Consider the following 20,117-nt stretch of genomic DNA (forward strand, 5'->3'; position numbering starts at 1 on the left):
TAATTATGTGGCTCGGAGGTGAAAAATATCACCCCCCCCCCACACACACACACACCCTGTCTGAAATGTGCTCATAACTGTCTTGCAGATCATTTCACAGCGTCCTCCCTTCTCATCACTCCAGCTTAATCCAAGCCTCCTCCACGTCAGCCCGCGAGGAGGAAGCACAAGCACGCCGACCCCCACCGGGGTCAGGTAGGGGAGATTAGTGAGGGATCATTCAGGGGTTGAATCTCTGAAGTGAACGACCTCAGCCTCCGTTCACTTTGAGGCTGATCCCTCCTCCTCTTCTCTCTCTTCCTTCATCCCTTTCTCTCGACCTGAATCCCACATCCGTGCGATGTTTAAACGCACACTTTAGCACTCAGAGATTTTTCCCATCACACAGGGTCAACTAATGCTGCTATCGAGTGCATGCACTTAAGAGATGCCGCACGCGCTGCAGTGCAAAGATAGATTCAACCTACAGAGGTGTTTATGCACAGTCAGGAACGTCCAGTCAAATATTTACAGACCGCCTTTCTATACTGACTTTTATTCACATGCTAAATATTTTACCTGTTTTTTTCAATGATTAAATAGTTGGATCGTTCACATCGAAGCCGAGTCCCTTTCATTTTGACAAAAACTGTTTTTATGCTAAATATCTTAAAGCGTTTACTTAAAACCATCTTCCAACGATTTAAACACGTACTGCATTGTGTGTGTTTGTTAAAAGATGTAATTTTCTGTAACGGAGATTCTGCTACTTGGGGGCAGCTGAACAAGAGGCCAATGCAACCGAGATTTTATCTGCTTCTCAAGTCGATGTGTTCACACTGCTGGCAAACATTTGCTTATTTGCATATCAAGCAGGCGTAAAGGACCATTAGCATGAGGAGTTGTGCTTCTGGCCATGATGAAGTCCAATAAAGACTCCGCTTACAGCTTTGTAAATTGAATTATTTGGATCTTTAACTGCCAAATGCTCCAATCAGTCACTACCACGGTTTTACAGCATTTTGGATTTTTAGCAGAGCCTGAACAATATACCATTTAAGAACCGATAGTGATATTAGGTGATTTTAAAATCTAATATTTTACTATATCAGCTGATATTTTTTTTCCTGTCAGACACATGAAACATAAACAGATCCTCCCAACATTTGCTATGTGCTGATCGGCAAATAGCTAATATCGGCTGATGATATCAGCCCGCCAATATATTAGTCGGGCTCTAATTTTTAAGATTCATCTGAGTTTTGTTTCTGTTTTTTGCTGAAAACAGCTGCAGTGCTGTGTGAAAATGAAACTGATGAGAGCAGCTATGTGAGTGAATTAAAACAGCAAAATTGTTGGCCATAAACGCGAAATGACATCCTGTTCTCGCTCCCAGCTGGTGGCAGCAGAGCCTGGTTCTGCCAGAGGTTTCTTCCTGTTAAAAGGGAGTTTTTCCTTTCCACTGTCACCAAGTACTAGCTCATAGTTGGCCATATGAATGTTGTGGTTTTTGCCCCATCATTGTAGCATCTTTAACTTACAACATAAAGCCCCTTGAGGTGACTGCTGTTATGATTTGGTGATTTGCTCGTGATAAACATTTCTCAAGTGATTCTTCGACAATAATTTTCAACTTGCAGAGAAGAGTTCAACATCTGAAGATTCCCTTCTGGGATGGGTTTCATATCGTCAAAAAGGGTATTTAACCCCCCCCCCCCCCCCCCGAGTTTTTTTGTGCATAAACCAAACGGTGACCAAAGACTGAAGTCCAAAATGAAAGTTAAGTATCTCTTTGGAAATAAGGCAAATAAGGAAGCAGCCTATCCCTTGTGTTAAAATATGATGAAGAGCTTTCTAGGGGATCAATATTGGACGAGTTGGGAGTGAGAAAGTGTTGAATGAATGTAAAAATGGCAATATTTACACTACAACCTTTACACTAGTTTATTATTATAGCACACAAACACAAATCAGGCCCAATTTTGAGGTCTGGCATCTTTCCCAAAGACCTGGATGCGCTGAGGGTCAACCCACCAAATTTCAGATAAGTGGATGATCTGCTCTCAGCGCAAAAACGGAGCAGACCAGAAACGCTGATGTATACTGATGTTATACTGTAGAGTCAATCAGTGCATTGCTGGCATAAAAAAAGATCATAAATGTGCTTAAGAGGATGTTTTCTTAAATACTTCAGAACTGTTGCTACGCTTATTGGAGTAACGGAGCGCAAAGCTTTTTAACGCTTCCTCCAACGTGTATACGTCGTGTATATTTTGAGCCCAGACCGAGCTCAGTAGCAAACAGTAAGTAGTGCAATAATCCAATGACTAAAAAGGGTTTAGTTTTTGCTCCAGGTATTGGAAAACAGTCAGTCTTCTGCTGAAAATCTGACCAAAGCAAACTTATCTCTTCAGCAATCTTAAGCCCATCCCCAGGGCCTGCAGAGCTGTTTTTCTTTCCCTTTTTTTTGCCAGCCAGTGTGATGCTAATTGTGCACACACAGAGGAGCACAGGCTCCTCCCCGGCTCCAGACAGAGGAAACCTGATGCCTTTAAAAGCCAATAAAAGCATAATGGAATCTAGAGACCCGAGTATCTCAGTCCATCACATCACAGCATGAGGTGGAGCTGAAACGCTATATGTACCTCCTGAAAATAAAATTGACTTAAAGCTGTTTGGAGGCCGGACACAGTGAGGAGATTGGTCTGAGAAGTGTGTGTGTGTGTGTGTGTGTGTGTGTGTGTGTGTGTGTGTGTGTGTGTGTGTGTGTGTGTGTGTGTGTGTGTGTGTGAAGGCCTGGAGATGTCAAACCCGGACAGTACTGAAAATACCAAAAAAAGACACACCAGTGTGAGCAGAGTGCAAATGTGTCTTTCTCGTATCTGTGTGTGTGCTATATTCCAAGGATCACTTTTACAATGAAGGCCGTTGCTATGGGCAACCTTTGCCTTTCACAGAAATTCCCATCTCCCAGTGAGACGCTACCAGACACACACACACACCCTCACACGCACGTATGAGAGCTCTAACTACATAAGCAAAGGTGTTATGTAACGTCAAAAAAACAACTTTATAAAAAAGAAGCCCCACCATCAGTCTCCTCCTCAGGCTCTCCCCCTCTATCGGTTCCCCCCTTTCTGCCTCCCTTCACCTCCCCCTGAATCCACAAACTCCGTGCCAGTGTCTCCCTGTCCTCGCCCCACTTTCCTTTCATCTTAAACTCCATTCCTTATCTCGAGGCTAGCCCCCTAAATTCAGCATGACTGCCAAATAACAAACACACACACAGATACTTAAATAAACACACCCCGCCCCTGAGGGCGGCACCAGAGCCCAGGGGCCCCATTTACAGGTCCACACATACACACACACACACACACACACACGCAATCAACAACCTCCAGGACTCCAGGAGTACAGCTGTGGAGCCCCTGTTTGTTTAGTTGTGCATCATCTACATTTATCCCAACATTTAGGAGCAATATAAAATCCACCTCGGTGCCTCGACATGCTTAAATTGTGAGTCAATATGTGCGAATTCACAGCGTGGCGGGCAGCCGTGCGTCACTGCATGTAATTACACTGAGTGTGCGTCTGGACCAGTGTAATCACAGGTTTTGTCTGTGGTGTGGTGCGCACGTACATGCAGACATAAATGCTCCTCGGACCTTTAGTGTGGGTGTGTGTTTTTTACAGGTTTTTCTTTTGGAAGAGGGGGGCAGCTCTGCATTTCGCCTGTGTTTCGGGGGAGCTATAAACAGCTGTACTTTCAGCCTGCACCACATAGCTAACCAACCACAGCGAGACGCAACGAGCTCCCCATCCACCGCACGCATAACCTAAGGCCAAAATCATCTGTGTGCCCTTAATTTCCCTCCACCGCTGCATTTTGTTCCCAGTCGTTATAAAAGGAAACTGTAAGATGACAGCTATATATTCAGCTGGAACTGCGAGGTGAATGCAATCCTGGTTTTTGGCAATGCATGAAGCAATGCCATTATGAGGCATGCGGTGCCAGCTGGAGTCATTTTTAAAACAATCTCGTCAGGAATATATAATTTTATACATACATATATATATATATATGTATGTATGCACTCGTGTAAAAAAGAACAGGAGAAAAAATGACATTAAGGGGCTGTAAAATCATGTTTTCACAAGGCCAACCCTACTGCGTCCTTTGAGGGGTGTTGCAACATTTGCAGTTAGTCAGGCAGAAACATGATCTGAAGCCGGCATCAGGTTTAGCACCATAAATGTGATCCTATAGCTTGTCTATGCATGTGTGCACAGCTACAGAGTCTGGATTTTATGCCTAAGCCAACAATACTGTGGTTTCACAAATATTAATACAGAAAATCCACAGGAGCTAATCTGCTCCACTTTTTTTAATTTAGGTATGGAGTAAAGTATTAAAGCAGCAGCCAGTAGGTACCAGAATTAGATCAGGAGAAAAAGACCAGGTGTGTGTGTGTGCGCATTTTCACTGTAGGAACAATGGGTCTATAGCTCTCAGCTAATTCTAAGCTTCAGGAAGTCAGATAACAATGGGAGGCAGAGGTGGTCCTACACATAAATCAATTAACACACACAAACATCCAGTAGATTTTCTGCCAGATGTGCACGACCCAAAGATGATTTTGTGGTTCTTGTTTTTTTTTCCCCCGAGTGGTCGAGATCAGTTCAGCTCGGAGATCCCCTTCAGGCTAGCTCTGCAGATAGAAAGCTTCATTGTGATTGACTTCAAATGCATTCCTCAGTAACCCGAGAGGCTGCTGCTGCTGCACAATGCCTCGCACAAACACGCGCGCATCCACACGAGCATTTTAGTCTACTGATACAACACACACAGCCCTGCTCTGCTTTGGAGAAATAATCGTTAATTGTGCCTTTTAATATGTGAGATTTTATCGGACCGAATGTTCCCGACTGCCGCAGCATCTCTGAGCTCTCAAACTGTGAAAAATAATTTGAATACTCCCTCTGCTTTCTGGCACCAACTCAGTACCACAGACTCGATCTGTCCCTCTATTTACTGCATCCATGGTGCGGAAGAAGAAGAGGGCAGAAATACAATGGATGCTACAGGCTGGTCAGATTTGGTCCTCCCCCCTCCACACACTGTTCATTTAGGATTAAGCGAACCTTCCAAAGGGAACTCATCCATCGAAATTTTGTTCAGGATTCAAATACTGTGCTAATGTGACAGACAGCACAGGAAGCTTTAGATGGTAGCCTTGGCTTGACCTTTGCTAAAGTTTGAGTCACTGAACTGAAACTCTCATCTGCATTTGTTTGTCTGCATTTCAGCTGAAATATCTGACTAATAATGTGTGCAGTGTTGAGGAAGTGTGCACCACAGTTTGTGCTTTAGTTTCATTGAGTGAAACGACAGTTTCTTAATAGTTTGCTACTTAGTATTTGAAGGTATCCATGTATGTTCATTACATTCATAGAGTTTAGGGATACATCTGGCTTCCTAGCATTAGCTGATAGCTGATGACACAAATGACTTTCCGCCGTCATGCCCAAATACAGTCACTTGTGGCTAAGAAAAAAGAAGAGAAGCAAAAACACTAATGTTAATGTTAGTAAAGGTTTTTCCCCATAAATGTCAATAGATTCTGTTTTTCTACCCCTCCCAATTCAAAACCATAATCTTAGCTACAGTGTAGGACAAACATGTTTTAGTTAGCCAAAATAGATCAAAACATTCAATTTAGACTGTAACCCAAAACGTAAGCGGTCAGCCGATGTGTTTCTATGACTGTTTGGATTGGCTCTATATCTGCCCTATCTGAGTTTTTCCCTATTTGGGGGAAAGTGCAGTAAGAAAAGTTATTTACTCTGAAAGAGGTTGTAAAAAGAGTCAGGTGAGTAAGTCAGCCTCTGTTAGCTGTTGCTAGCCTCTGTTAGCTTCTGTTAGCCTCTTTTAGCTCGTGTTTACCTCTGTTAACTACTGTTAGCCTTTGTTAGCTACTGTTCAGCGGCATTACACTTCAGTTCAGGAGATGAGTTTGAAGGTGAGGAGGAAGCGTAAGTTATTTTATTAAGATTATATATATATATATACATATATGACAGCAATAGCAAGTGTGACCAGCAGTAAAACTATCGAACTTGTAATCTGAACTAAAATAAACTTGCTAAGTCGTGCTAAGCTATGAGCAAATCACTGATCAGACTCAATTCGTAAAGAAGCCACAAGTGCTTTAAAAAACAAACAAACAAAAAACAGGTGTTGTGTTGTAATCCAGGTCCAGCTTTCCATTTCTATTACTGGTATGATGTCACTCCTAGCTTCACCGTTTATTTTTCTTTTTTCTTTTTCTGCCTTTATTAATTGGATAGTGTAGAAGGTGGGGAAGTGAGGAGAGACACGCATGAAATGTTTCTGGTCAGATTAGAATCCACAGCCCTGCAACAGCCTTTCAGCATACGGGTCACCTGATGAACCAAGCGTGCGGCAGAGGCACCCCGAGACCTGACTTCTGAGGTAAAAGGATCGCATTACATGGGCTTGACTAACACATCCCAGTTGTAGCAGAAAATCCTGTGTTGGATGATTATGTATGTGCCACTCTGTAATTAAACATTTGCTTCTAACTCTGCCCACATATCAGGATTCACTGGCAAATATGTCAGCTTACTGAAGCAAAACATGCTCTAACTTCTATTCCTCTGTGACCCTGATACTTGTTAGTGATCAGTAAACAAACTGCCAGGAAGTTCAAATTTTTTTTAAAGCTTTTCTGATGCATTAGTGTTGCAACTCATCATATTTACACAGTCGGGGCGCAGTCTGAAATCACGGTGCCATCATGTAATCATATGTTGAGTACACTGCCAAATCGTTTATGCTGATGAGATCTCTCTAACACTAGGTGGTCTAAATAAACATTCGGCTCTGTATCCCACAGCTACGCCGCTGCCTCCACCTCCTTTGTCTGCCTCCTGTGTTAGCAATTAGCTGTATGTGAACTGTGGATGTTTGTGTTCAATAATGGCGTGCATTTCAGGCTCCACTTATAGTCCAGGTTGCTCATATTCGCACCAGAGAAGCGCGACGTTGCAAAACTGAAAGGGTGTTATTGTTGCGCTCGCTGAATGCTTTTACCTCTATGTGGGTGTCCTAACTGAACCAAAGTGCCACATGACCAACAATAATCATCTGGCAGACATTTGAGGCGCAGATCAGCCCTAAAATCAAGTGTAAAGTGATTTCAGTGAGCCGTATTTCAACTCTCCCTGCAGTTTAATAGATAGATAGATGCAGAGCTTCGTGAAGCAGGTGCTGATTCACAGCCATGTCTGCATCTGCTCCTCTGCAGAAGCCCGTCGGTTGGAGCTGGAGGGTCAGAGCCAAGCTGTTCGCCGGCAGAAGACTAGCATCACTCTGCCTGGAAGCGGTCAGACTGCTTGGCACATGCCCTCCGGCTACATGCGTCCTTACAGGAAAAACTGCAGCCTGTTTACCGTTTGTATGATTCCACACCCATCTTTCCTTTCCGGAGTGGATCCCCGACCCTGTCAATAGTGACCTCTAATCTCTCCTCCAGCTCTTGCTTTTCTGCCTCGTCTCATTCTCCACCCTTCTCTTCCTCTTCTTCCAGCTGGGCAGGCAGCCAACCTGGACTCTAACACACTTACAGTCAGATGTAAGAGAGATAGAGGGCAGTCTGTGCGTGTGTGAGTGTGAGTAGGTTACCAGGTGATGGCCTGGTTAAGACACCTGCCACCTTCAGCAGAGATTAGCACAGACGCCTCTGCACAGTCATGCTGCTCACACATTCTGTGACACCTCATAACACACACGCATGCATGCACACACACACAGACAGACTCACACAGACAGGCAGACGGTCGAATGTCGAGACAGTATCTTGTAGCACTGACGTCAGGTGCGCTCACACGGTCCAACACCTGCACGCCACGGCCAAGAGGGTCAAAGAAATCCTGTCTCAGTCCAGGATGCTGATATAAAAAAGGTTAAATATACTTCCTGATTCACAGATACACAATGAGACAATGGGGCCCCTGGGCACAGGCACAGACACGATAAAGTGACCTCTTTCTCACAAGAGTACCCCTGCATGTCATTAGCAGTTGTTCTGTATATTTCTCTGTAGTATCCTGGAGGTTTTTAACTCTGAGGTTTTATTTACAGAGTCCCCGTAGGGCAAACAACGCCATAATGGGTAATGGCATTGTTTGCTTTCTACTTGTGCTCTAGAGAGTCCGCATCGCTCTGACATCACAAGTTAAACTGAGCTGATCGCGCTGGACTCCGAGCTTGTAAATATTAAACAACAGTTACGCAGCAAACACAGCTGAAAGTCTGACGTCATCTCTCGCCATACGACAATTGAGGTCACACACGAATCTAGATCATCATATTGCAATTATTTATTTATTCATTTTTACCTTCTTTGGAATAAACAGTTGTTATTTGATTCCATTATTGCTTTAATTGATAAAGTGATAGCAGGAAATTAAACAGAAACAGAATTTTTCTCTTGCTAGAAAGTCGAACGAGGACCTCCAGGCGACATTTAAGAAGTACCTCATATTGCCGTTTTTCATCCGTGGAGAAAAATACAGCCAGCTGACGTTTATTCAGCGTGGGTACTTTTACTGAAAAGCACAAAAGAGAGAAGACTGCAGAGCGGATTGAGTCTATATCTGGGTTGTCTGGTATGAGGTATGACAATGAAAGCAACCTAAATACAACTAGAGTCTATCGCATTTTGTTTAAAGGAGGCATTATCCTTGTGCAATACAACAGCCCATGTTTGTACGGCTTATTAGTACTGAGTGGCTCTATCACAATTGTTGCACACGTACTTCTTCATTTCCGTAAATAAAGCTTAAAATAACACTAAAGTGACACTTCCTGCCACCAAAGAAACTTTGAGAGCGCCGCTTCTGTTTTCAAACCTTTCTGTCAGCAGATCTGCATCAACGTTTCATCCCAATGTAGCAACAGAATATCTCAAAAAATGTAATTTAAAGTGCATTTTTATTCATTACTTTTATGTTATTGTCAGCCAGCACGCACAGAGGGTGAGCGCCAATTATGGCACCTTCATGCCACGCTGTCATATTGTAATTACAGGTTTTCTACTTGTAAATAAATTTATGTCAGTGCACAAGTCATCCCCGATTTAGTAAACAAAGTGTAACTGACGGAAACAAGTGAATAAAACTATAATGAAACAATCGGATCAGTCTGGGTACCAATAGATGCTCCATACAAATGGGCAGTGCTACTTTTGACTGAGCTTTTGGCCCCATGACCATTGAATGCATCAATTTTGGGGTATTTACCTACAAATACTTTCTAGGTACATTAGAAAAATTGGGTTACAAGTCAGGCTTACAATGTAAGTAAATGTAAGTAATCTGTAAAGAAATGTTTAAGTAATATTAGGTAGTGCATGTATTTTATAGGACAAAAATAAATAATGCAAAATTTCTTTGTAATTTTACAGAAAAACAAACATTTCCCCATCTGCTGTTGTAAGTATGCTGTGCAGTTTGTGGCTTATTATGGAGCGGTCACATAGGCCTGCAGATTTTGATGGTATTATTGTTTGTTGTAAGCTGGTAAGGGAGAACAGTCCACATCACATTTATGTTGGTAAAATAAAAGGACAGTTGAATAATAGAATATTCACCATGCATATCAACACAATGAATATTTAATACAAATATAAAAAAAATAGACTTAAAGATTAATCCACTCCATAACAGTGGAGTGCAGCGAATTTATGATGTAAGATGGGAAATATTGTTATGAGGAAGTTGCACACAACTTAAAATTTCACAGATTTACTTATAGTATAATTATTTCTTTGTTTCCTGTGAAAATCTGACTGTTACCTCCTTATTCTAGCAAGGGTCTACCTTTAAGTATTTGTGGGGGTAAATATAATTACATTGTAATTTCAAACGAAATACCTTGAAATTCCACATTACAGGGGATTACACCTTAGTCGTAGGCGTGTTATAGTGGGTTTTTTTTTAATATGTAGAGCATTGTTGTGGCTGTGATTGTTACTGACATGGTATCAGGATGTGATACCTGATCGTCTAAACCTGGGTAGGGGAACTGCAGGTTTTAGATATGTCCTTGATCCAACACAGCTGATTTAAGGTAAATTACATTACCTGTAATTTGGCTAAATTACAGGTAATGAACTAATCGTTTGATTCAGGTATGCTGACCCAGGCTGAGATCTAAAACCTGCAGGACACTGGCCCTTGAGGCCTGGAGTTCCCCACACCATTCAGCAGATATTAGGATGATTTCTTAACTATGGTGCTAATACAAAATGTATTTACTGCTATTGCTTTAGTTTCTCCTTCAAAATAATCACCCGTTCTCATCCCCGGGGCCTTTTTTGTACTGTAAGCCAAGAGAGAGAGAGAAAAAAAGTAGATGATGCTTTTAAATTTAAAGTCAAATTATTATTTGGCATCAAGAGATTCTTTACAGTTACGGCTGAAGCGGGGGGGCACACGCAGGCAACACTTTTTTGTTTCAAAGAGGAAACCCGCTGAGCAATTTTACTCTTATGAGCCGTTTAAAGAGATGGGAAGTGGCTCCCAGTGTCTCGGATAAAGTCAGACGTAATGGGGATTATTACAGAAATGTGTTCTGTTAGTCGTTAGACTAAGTGAAGCTGTGAAACAAAAACGGGCTCTGACATTTATAGCTGTCAGCCTTATTTTGAATATGCGACTGTTATTTAAAGGGATCCTCTCGGTAACGATGCTGTAAGTAGCTCTGAGTGGGAAGGTGGAAACAGGAGCGCGTTTGCCAAACACATTTCTGATCTTTTTCCCGCGTGTTTGTCTCAGTTTTTCACACGCGGGTGCTCGCTGTGACCAATGAACGTGAACCATCGAGCAAAAACTATAAACACGCTCACGTCTAACAGCCAGGAAATGAGTGAAAACCTTTTCCTCTCTCCGATATTTATATTCCTTTCCGCTGATCAGATTCTTGATAGCGCTGCCGTGGCAGGTCCATATCGCAGCCGCGCCGGCCGTATTCATTCCCCACACAAAACCTGTGGGAGGATGGCATTACACCGGCTCTAGTTTGTTATTCCAGCTTGCTTGGACCCTAAAGCTGTCTCAGCGCAGCACCAAAACCACAGCTGAAAAGCATCCAAGCACTAATATTATCTCCTTCTCCACCGAGTTGCAGGGACAAAGATGATTTACGTGAAGAAGAAAGTTGTGCGTTTGCTAAATACGGTATATGGTACAGTGAGCGGCTGGGGCAGAGAGCTGCAGGGACAGAACAGGTGTACTGTGGAGGGAAATCATGAGTCTGGATCACTGAATTTAAAAGCATTTCATGCACAGACTTTCAGCATTCAGCTTCTGCATCTATCACAGAGCAAAAGACCCCGAATCAATGTATGGAGATGCGCAGTATACCTCAGTTATCATTCATTTGCTTTCATTATTAACCAAACAATTAATCCTCATTAGGTGGAAGGCTGCCTGGGGGGCTCACGTTAAATGATAAAAAATATGTAACACAATCTGGTTTTCTGCATTAATCTCACAACTTCAGCGCTAACGTCGATCACAGCAAACCCCGTGGTGCTACGCTCGTCTTGTATTTACCTCTCATCTCTTTACAGTAGTTTCTATTGTTGAGGTGTGTCATCCCTGCACAGCGTTCAGATGGTCCGCCTACACACCAGGGATTCACAGGAAACGATGCATGCAAGTAATCCCAATTTTATGGCACGATATCAGCTTCACTGTTTGCTGTTTACTCTTCCATATTATATTACTGCCGATGGAAAAACCACCATTAAAAAAAAAACACGTTCAATTTAGAAGACACTGGGTGGGTTTTGATGTGAAATAGTCAGAAGAAACAATTTATTTTTAAGAGAGGGGCGCGCTAACCATAACCGTGGGAAAACTGCTCCATTCAGTTCCTATTATAACAGCTTGTGTTTGTTTGGCTGCACTGTAAGCTGATACACCAGTTGCTCTTCTGTTGTGTTTTTGATAAAGTAGCTCTTCGGCTCTTTTTCTTTTGCTATGACATTAAACAGACATGCTACCAACCATCAATATTAACCAGACAAAGACTGAAATCTTAGAGAATCTTTATGTTTGCGATCAGCTGATCGAGGCTAAAAGAGCAGCGGCCCTCGGAGACGGAGTGTGTGTTTAACCTTTAAAGCGTCCGACAACGCAAACAGCTGACACCGAAGCTCGCCGCAGACTGGGGTCAAAGTCACGTGACTGTGATAGTGACACATCCGCTGGGCTGAAACCTTGTAATGGACGGGGGCTGTGAGGCTGTCTCGCACTCACACACGAATCCTAACGCACAGATCCGCCGGGGTAAGCGGTGTGATGGGAGGAGGGGTGACACACTGTGGGATGGAGATGTATATCTGTACGTAGGACCCAGCTGTTACACTAATCTGACAATCCAACAGGATTAAAGACCATCTAAAGGCTGGCACACGCTCTGTGTGGAAATCTCCTCCATTATATATGACCTTATGAAACATGCATCTCTGAGTGTGTGTGTGTGTGTGTGTGTGTGTGTGTGTGTGTGTGTGTGTGTGTGTGTGTGTGTGTGTCACTGTCCTGCTGCCAGAAATGCCTTGAGACTCTGACACAACTGCTGCTCCCACACTCCACAATACACCACAGTGTACTTGTTGTTGTGTTTACGTGGGGTGTGTATTAGAAGTTTTGGGAGCCGGCGAGTGTGTGTTTGTTGGTGAGTGTATCGAGTGTATTGATGCTAGGTTGGAGAAGTGTTGTGAGTGAATGCTGCTGGATGGCTGCTGGGTCAATGGCGGCGTTTTTTTGTGGGCGCTTTATGCGAAGTGCTGGTGGAGAGAGGCAGAAGAGAAGGAGGAAGGCTGAATGCAGATTTATAAGTGTGTGTGTCTGTGTGTGCGATTATAGCCCAGCTCAATGGGCCCATTTCTGCAGGGCCAGTGGGAGGGCGTGGCGCCTGTGGCTGAAACTTTTCTCGTGTTTCTAAGGAACTTTTCAAAAGGGCTCAGAAATGCGGCTGCGTGTGAGAGAGAGCGCCCCGCGGACCATGATGCCTTTGTGTAGCACAGGGTGAGAGGGGGCACTCGGAGTACACACAGAAACGGTAATCAATGGTCTCTTCTCAGCCCCGAATCGAAGCGCGCACACACAAACGTAAGCCGGCGACGATGATGAGAATCAGGTTTCTGCCAATATTCAGCGATGGGAATCACAAGGCAACATCTGTGTGTGTTCGTATAATTGCAGCTTGTGTAATCAGGCTAATGACTGTCACGCAACTGTACGAAGCCCAAAGGGGCGAACGACAAGGAGAAGCAGGAAAAATCGATACATAAAAGGCAGAGAGAAATGGAGATTATTTGCGAAGAGGAAAAAAAAAAGAACAGAACTGAGGAATGATGGGATGGATGGACCCTGAAGCAGGAGGGCGGAGAACAAAGACAGGAGTGTTTTTGTCTTTGATGCAGGGCAGAAAAATCCAATCAGCCCTGTGTAATTCAATCTGGAATGGAAAGCTGCACCTTCGCGAGTGTGTGAGCAGAGGGCATGATGAGTATTATTATCATGGCCATGCCTATCGTTTTCTCTGAAACACACACACAGGGGGAGGTAAACAAATCGCTGTTTGCAGGGAATGGCAAGCAGGTGACCTTGCTGCTCTCTCTTGGCTCCCCCCCATTGGTTGACCGACTTTGGCGAGCAGACAGCCGGTCCCATGCCTCGCAGCCAGTGCCTGCAGGCCAAGTCCCTGTCAGCACAGCCGGACAGGCGATTGATTCTCCGTGTATCATAAGAGCTCTCGATATCGAATACTAATTACGCAGGTTGCGATATCTGGTGGCGGAGTGAACTCGAGATAAGGAAAGAGCGGCACGTGGTCTCTGCCTTAAAGGGGCCACACACACTGAAAGCTCGTGACCTAATCAGATAATTATCATGAGCTCCTGATTAGCTCTGACAAATCAGTGTCAGAAGACTTCAAGAAACGAGTAAACAGAGAAATTAAACATTTGGCTTGTCCTGATTTTTTTCAGTGAATGGATACTGTTGTCTTGGCAGATGTTTACATATACTTTCCTTCAGGTGATATATTGAATTTAGCAGATAATACATGGCAGCGGGTTAGCCCCGGGATGGACTGGTGACATGTCCAGAGAAGTACCGCACCCCACGCCCAGGCTCACCTCTGACGACAAGCTGGATAAGTGGTTAAATTAAAGAGTGGAGGATGGAAGTACAGTGTATAATCCAAAAACATTGTCTGTATAATCCCGTCAAGCTTTAAAGTCAATATTTGGTGCCATGTACGTCAGTGCTTCTTAGTACCAGGGCACACCTAAAGGGTCATAAAATGACACAGGTTCGCACTCCGAAGGACATCCTGTTTTCAAGGTTGTATAGTTTAATATGTTACAGTTTGATTATTTTATAGGCCTGAATCTATACTTTGTGTCTTTGAGGGTTTTCGGACGTTCCAACTGCAAAGAAAAAAACTTTGGGGCATGTTTTTCTGAGCATATTTAGACATTTTAGAGATTTTCTACACTCAGCTAAAAGCAGCAAGTCAGGAGTAGGAAACCGAAATCAGACTCTTATTGACAGTTACATTAACCAGTTGAAGCCAAGAGTAAAATCCATCAATACACATATGTCTTCCTCAAGTTACTTTTACTGGATCAGCTCTGCACTGTTCTGTTAAAATCAAATAATTTGTCTGTAACTTCGGTACATCTCTCAACTGCAAGATATCAGCTTTACAAGATATACAAGATATACTATATAATGTAAGTGTGGCAGAGCCTGCCTCCAGGCTTCATGCTACTTTCTGTCATCAGCTTTAAAAGTGAGTCAATCACCGTAGACTTACTTGATAAAACACCCATTTCTATAGCACAAATATACAAGCTTAGAGCCTGATCTAAAAACATTTTCATCTCTACAGCTAATTTCCCCTTTTATTCAATTTTATTTTATTTATAGCGCACCAAATCACAACAACAGTCGCCTCAAGGTGCTTTAAATTTAAATTTTAAGTTAAAGACTGTAAAACCCTGATAATAAGACAATCCCCTATTAGCAAGGACTTGGTGATAGTGGCAATGAAAAACTCCCTTTTTAACAAGAAGAAACCTCCAGCAGAGCCAGGCTCAGGTATATCCAGCCATCTGATATGACTTGGTTTTGGATGACATGAGATTTTTGTTTACATCAAGGCTTAAAGGTATGCTTTAAAGGGTCACTTTTGATTGTGTCTGTGGTTCCTATCTAGTCATTTTTAAGGTTGGACAACATAAGGCTACATAAGGGTACTTGTAATTTTTTTAAAATATTTTAGTTCTGATAAATGGGTGCATTTATTTGTGTGATGCTCTCACACACAGTCAGTATGTTTACTTTGCCAGCTAAGCTAGCTAGCTTTAGCCAATTACTTAGCTGCCACAGTTTTGTTCAAATATCATTAATTGTGGCTCCAAAAAACATAAAATTAGTTCTGTCAGCATTAATCTCGTTAAAATGACGTTAACGCCATAACCGCATTAACACGACAATCGGATCACCTCATGCGTGGGGCTGCAGGGCATCAATGCGTTTGCACGGTTAGCTCGTTAGCGCCGCGCAACCCCATGCACGGGGTGATCCGCGCTAACTCGCTAACGGAGATTTGCCGCATTAATGCGGTTATGGCGTTAACATCATTTTAATAAGATTAACGCTGACAGCACTACATAAAATACAACATAAAAGTTTGCTTAACCAAAACGTGAAGTCAGACTGGCTGTGTCCTTCTTTTACATACAGTCTTTGGTCTCAACACAGAACACAAAGTTAAGCTTTAGAAAGAAACCAGCATTTGTGTTTCCCAAAAGCCCAAACTATTCCTTTAAACAGCCAAAACAGTAGGAAACCACTGCTGCACGGTACATCTAGCAAAATTAATGCGTGCGTGCAGCAGGTAGCTGTAAATAAGCGTCTAACCAGGATTAACAGGCCAGATATGAGCGCAGCCTTTAATGTTATTCAGGTGGGGAAGATTCATTGCCAACCAGACAGTGTTATCTCCCTTCAGCCTCTGTTGAATCAAATATCATCACAAGCTCCAAGTGAAACCATGCTCATTCATTTCTGACTGTTCTTTACAGCTAAAGATAGCTTTATCTCTCAGTGGGCAACATTACTCACTGACTAATTAATTAAGAGGTGTATTTAAGTAACTAATAGCTTGAGAATGATTGTCTAACGCACAGATTAGCTACACACTGCTTAGTATAACAATTGGTGATCAGTAACCGCCTGGTACTGTGGGCTCCGACTTAATTAAAGTGTGATTGTGGAGTCTGAAAGTAACGAGGTGGTCAGCATCCGTGTAAACTAGCGGAGATGCGTTAGTGGAGGACAGGGAAATGTATGGGTTATGATACCATCTTGCTCTTATAGCCCTCCTGTCTCTCGTCTCTGTGTAATCCTGTCCAGGTTGTTCTTTCCATTCAATCTGTATCAGCCGCTATAAGCTCTTTACAGGCGTGTGTTAACCACCAGGCTACCCCTGTCTCCCTCTCTCTCTGTTTCTTTACAGCTAGCACGGCTCCAATCCACCCCGTCTATCTCCCTTTCAATTTCTCATTTTTCTCCCTCGTCAGCGCCTCTGCTCTTTCATCATTTCACTCTACATAAAGTCAGTCCCTCCCCATTCTTCCTCTATTTTCTGATGAGCTCCTCTTACCACTTTTACATATTAACAAATTCGATTCTCTGCCTGGTCACCCCCGTCACCCCCCCACCCTCACCACATCAGCTGCGTTTTGTTCTCCTCTCCAATCTGCTTCTGACTTGCACTTTGGCCAGCACAAAGTCTTCTCATACAACTTTAGTCTGTGATTGCCTCTGACCTCATTCCCCTTTCATTTTCTTCAAATCTTCTCTCCCTCCACCTCTGCACCACACCTAATCACGTCTGTCGCCACACCTTGGTGCCTTGTTCAGTTTTTGGGAGACTACGCAACCACCAATATTTGTCTCTCCGTGTATGCAGGTGGCCCTACGACAGATTGGCGACCTGTCCGGGGTCTCACGTGAGACCCTAAATTGGATAAGCATAAAAAAATGGATGGATGAATTATTTCCAAGTGCGCTGAGCCACGTTTCATGTCGTGTAGTGTTTTGTTTGGCACAAATGTATTTCTTCCTCTTGTTTTTCTACCTTGTCAATCATCTTACATCTGTATTTTTATAGAGCAAACCATCCCAATCTCTCTCTCATCTCCAAAACCCTGTGAATTGATTTTTATGCGAGGGACTTGGGAAAGATTTCTTGCAATAATCCGGAGGACGCAGCATTGTAGCAACAACAATGAGCAAATTAGCAATTGTTAGCTCAGAAACGGTGTCCACTAATCACTAACATCCACAAAGAACTGGCTCCGAGGGTAATATTAGCCACCACTAGCTATCCTACTAATGAAGACAGATTTCTGTCCGTCTAATGTAGCCAAATGGATATCTCAAGTGGATCTTATTCATCCAAACTGCCTGTGATAGTTAATCTGCTCAATTAGCTTGCTGTTTTCAATTTACTTTATTATCTAACATTACAATTCAACCACAGTCAGATCAAAGACAGTAAACTACAGTCTGCAAGATGGATGTTGCCACTGTGACCGCACCCACTGGTTAGTGAAGCCTCGAGCTCTTGGACGTTGCCATTTTGGTGTTTTGAGACTGGATGTGACAGGCGAGGGGTGGATCTTCCTGTAAAAACCACACGCTTACTGGCATTTTTTCCCTACAGACTTTTACGCAACCGGGAGTCTTTTTGTAACCAACAAAGCCAGTACGAAAGATGGACATAGCTTTCAGGTCTGAAAAGTGATAGCTGGAAGTCACTTTGGAAAGTGGCTGGCGAGCGTTTGTAGGCCATTTGGTGTCTTCTGTGCAGGTAAACAGAACAATCGCAATGTCGGGGAATATGCATTGGTCACCGCATGCTCATGAACCAGTCTGTAGGCCTGTGTGACTGGGCCGATACTCACCTGACCCTACAGTGCCACCATGATTACACCACATCCAAAATGGGGGATAAGACAAAAACGACCACGTGTCTGCGAAACCTCAGAAGTTTTAGGGGCTCAGTCACTCATTTCAGGTCATATTGGATAAAAGAAGTTATAAATCTTGGTAACACTGTATTCCAGAAGTGTGGATTAACTAGTGAATGCTCATTGGCTAATCACCTGGGATTGACATGTTGTTAGCCAATCGGTGTGTGGTCTCTCTCATCACGTCCAAGTTCAAAACACCAAAGATGCTGAGGATGAAAATGTTCACCCCGAGGCATCAAAAAACAGTGGATGACATCACACTAGCTAGGTACATCTTTGATGGTGTCTACGGTAACCACAGCCACAAATGTAACACTGCTGGTTGCCGACTGCAGTTCAGTTAATGGTTAAATTATGCAGAGAAACAATAACACATGTTGTTTGTATGCTAACCAAAGAACCTTTAAATTTGAACCAAAGTAAATAAAGGCACAGCTCACATCAGAGGCTGACTGGGCTCATTTTAAAATGTCAACCAGAGAAAAAGGAAGAAATCATCGCCGTGAAGACGAAACGCCTCTCCTCTATAAATACCTCCTCTCTCTCGTCCTCATGCTGGGTATAATGTTTCAGTGTTGTGCGACCTGTCGCTCTGTCTATTGTATCTACCTCCATCATGTCGTGTCCTGTCACACAGACACCGCGCTCGATCGGACAAGGGAAACAATTATCATGTCATACACACGGCTAAATAAACAATACGTTCACAGACGTGTTTGTGCGCACAGTCCTGGTGTCAGTCAGCCTTTCAGACCCGAGTCTCTGTCGGCTGAGATTAGGGCTAATCCACAACTGTTGGAATGAAAGATTAAGAATGAATCACCTGCTGCAGGAAAACCAAGTGTGTGCATGAGTGTGTGCACCTGCATGTGGAAGGGTTTATAAGACAGGCCCTCTGGGGAAAGAAGCGTGCTGCAATCACCAAGCAATATTACACAACCTCTATCCTCCTCCACAAACACACACACACACACACACACACACACACACACACACACACACACACAGAGCATGTTTCAGTGTCCCTAATTAATTGGATCGATGTTCTTCCCTCATGGCCTGCTGATAATTGAGGGGACGTGAGTAACATGTGGGAAGCCTTTTGTTACTAACTTCCTGTTTATAAAGACAGGAAGAATAGACGAGGAGCTCTGCAGCGATGGAGGAGAAGGAGCAGGAAGGCTGGTGGGTGGAGGGTGTAAAGATGGATGGATAGAGAGAAGAAAAACGTTGCAGCAATGAGCTCCTGACCTCGTTCGCTCCTCTGTCGGGACGTTGGGCTAAATAATTCAAACACACACACACAGAGTCACATGCCTTTAGCACACAGTATTTCTCGTCGGCATGAGCGGCCTCCCCGTGCTCCGTCATCGCCTCCTCTGCCTCCATATTCGCATGTAAACACATAAATGCATCACTCAGGAAGCTCGAAGAGCAGATCTATAAATGCTCTCTCACTGTAGCCGTGCTGCTATCCCAAGGCCACAAACACACTTACAGGTCGTGCATTTCCGTATGCAAACAAGCGGATCCTTGATGAATCGCATAGTGCCAAAAAAGGAAAAAGAAATTGATATTTGTAGCTTTAAACTGAGGAAATGTCTTTATTCTTAAAGGAAATGGAGACTGAAAGAAAGAAGAGGAAAAATCTGCGGGAGAGACGTGTGTACGAACCCACGTGTGTTTTCATGTACTTTTCTCATCCAAGTGCCGATCTGAGCCCATTCTGACACCGCTTAAGACATGAAAGCCATTAGACAGGGAATAAAAACTTCCACAAACTAGAATCCATTTAAACTTTCATGCACGTAAAATCCCTCGTGTTTCAATTCGATCTGACGTCGTTCCCGTTTTTTTAATCTTTATCTCCTCCTGTGAAACCTTAAAGATGTTCCCCTGAGAACACACCCTCTCTGTTTTACTCCTACATCTCCATTTGTGTGGTACTCCACCGCTATTCAGTACAAATAACCTTACACGGTTTTGATT

General features: G+C 43.3%; 1 protein-coding gene across 1 annotated transcript in view; it reads right to left on the bottom strand.

The window, feature by feature from the left end:
* sdc3 (syndecan 3) overlaps positions 1–20,117 on the bottom strand; it is a 40,968-nt gene that overhangs the window by 11,725 nt on the left and 9,126 nt on the right. The window lies entirely within an intron of this gene.

Source organism: Aulonocara stuartgranti (assembly GCF_965226115.1).
Source record: "Aulonocara stuartgranti genome assembly, chromosome: 22".
In the NCBI taxonomy this organism is placed as follows: Eukaryota; Metazoa; Chordata; class Actinopteri; order Cichliformes; family Cichlidae; genus Aulonocara; species Aulonocara stuartgranti.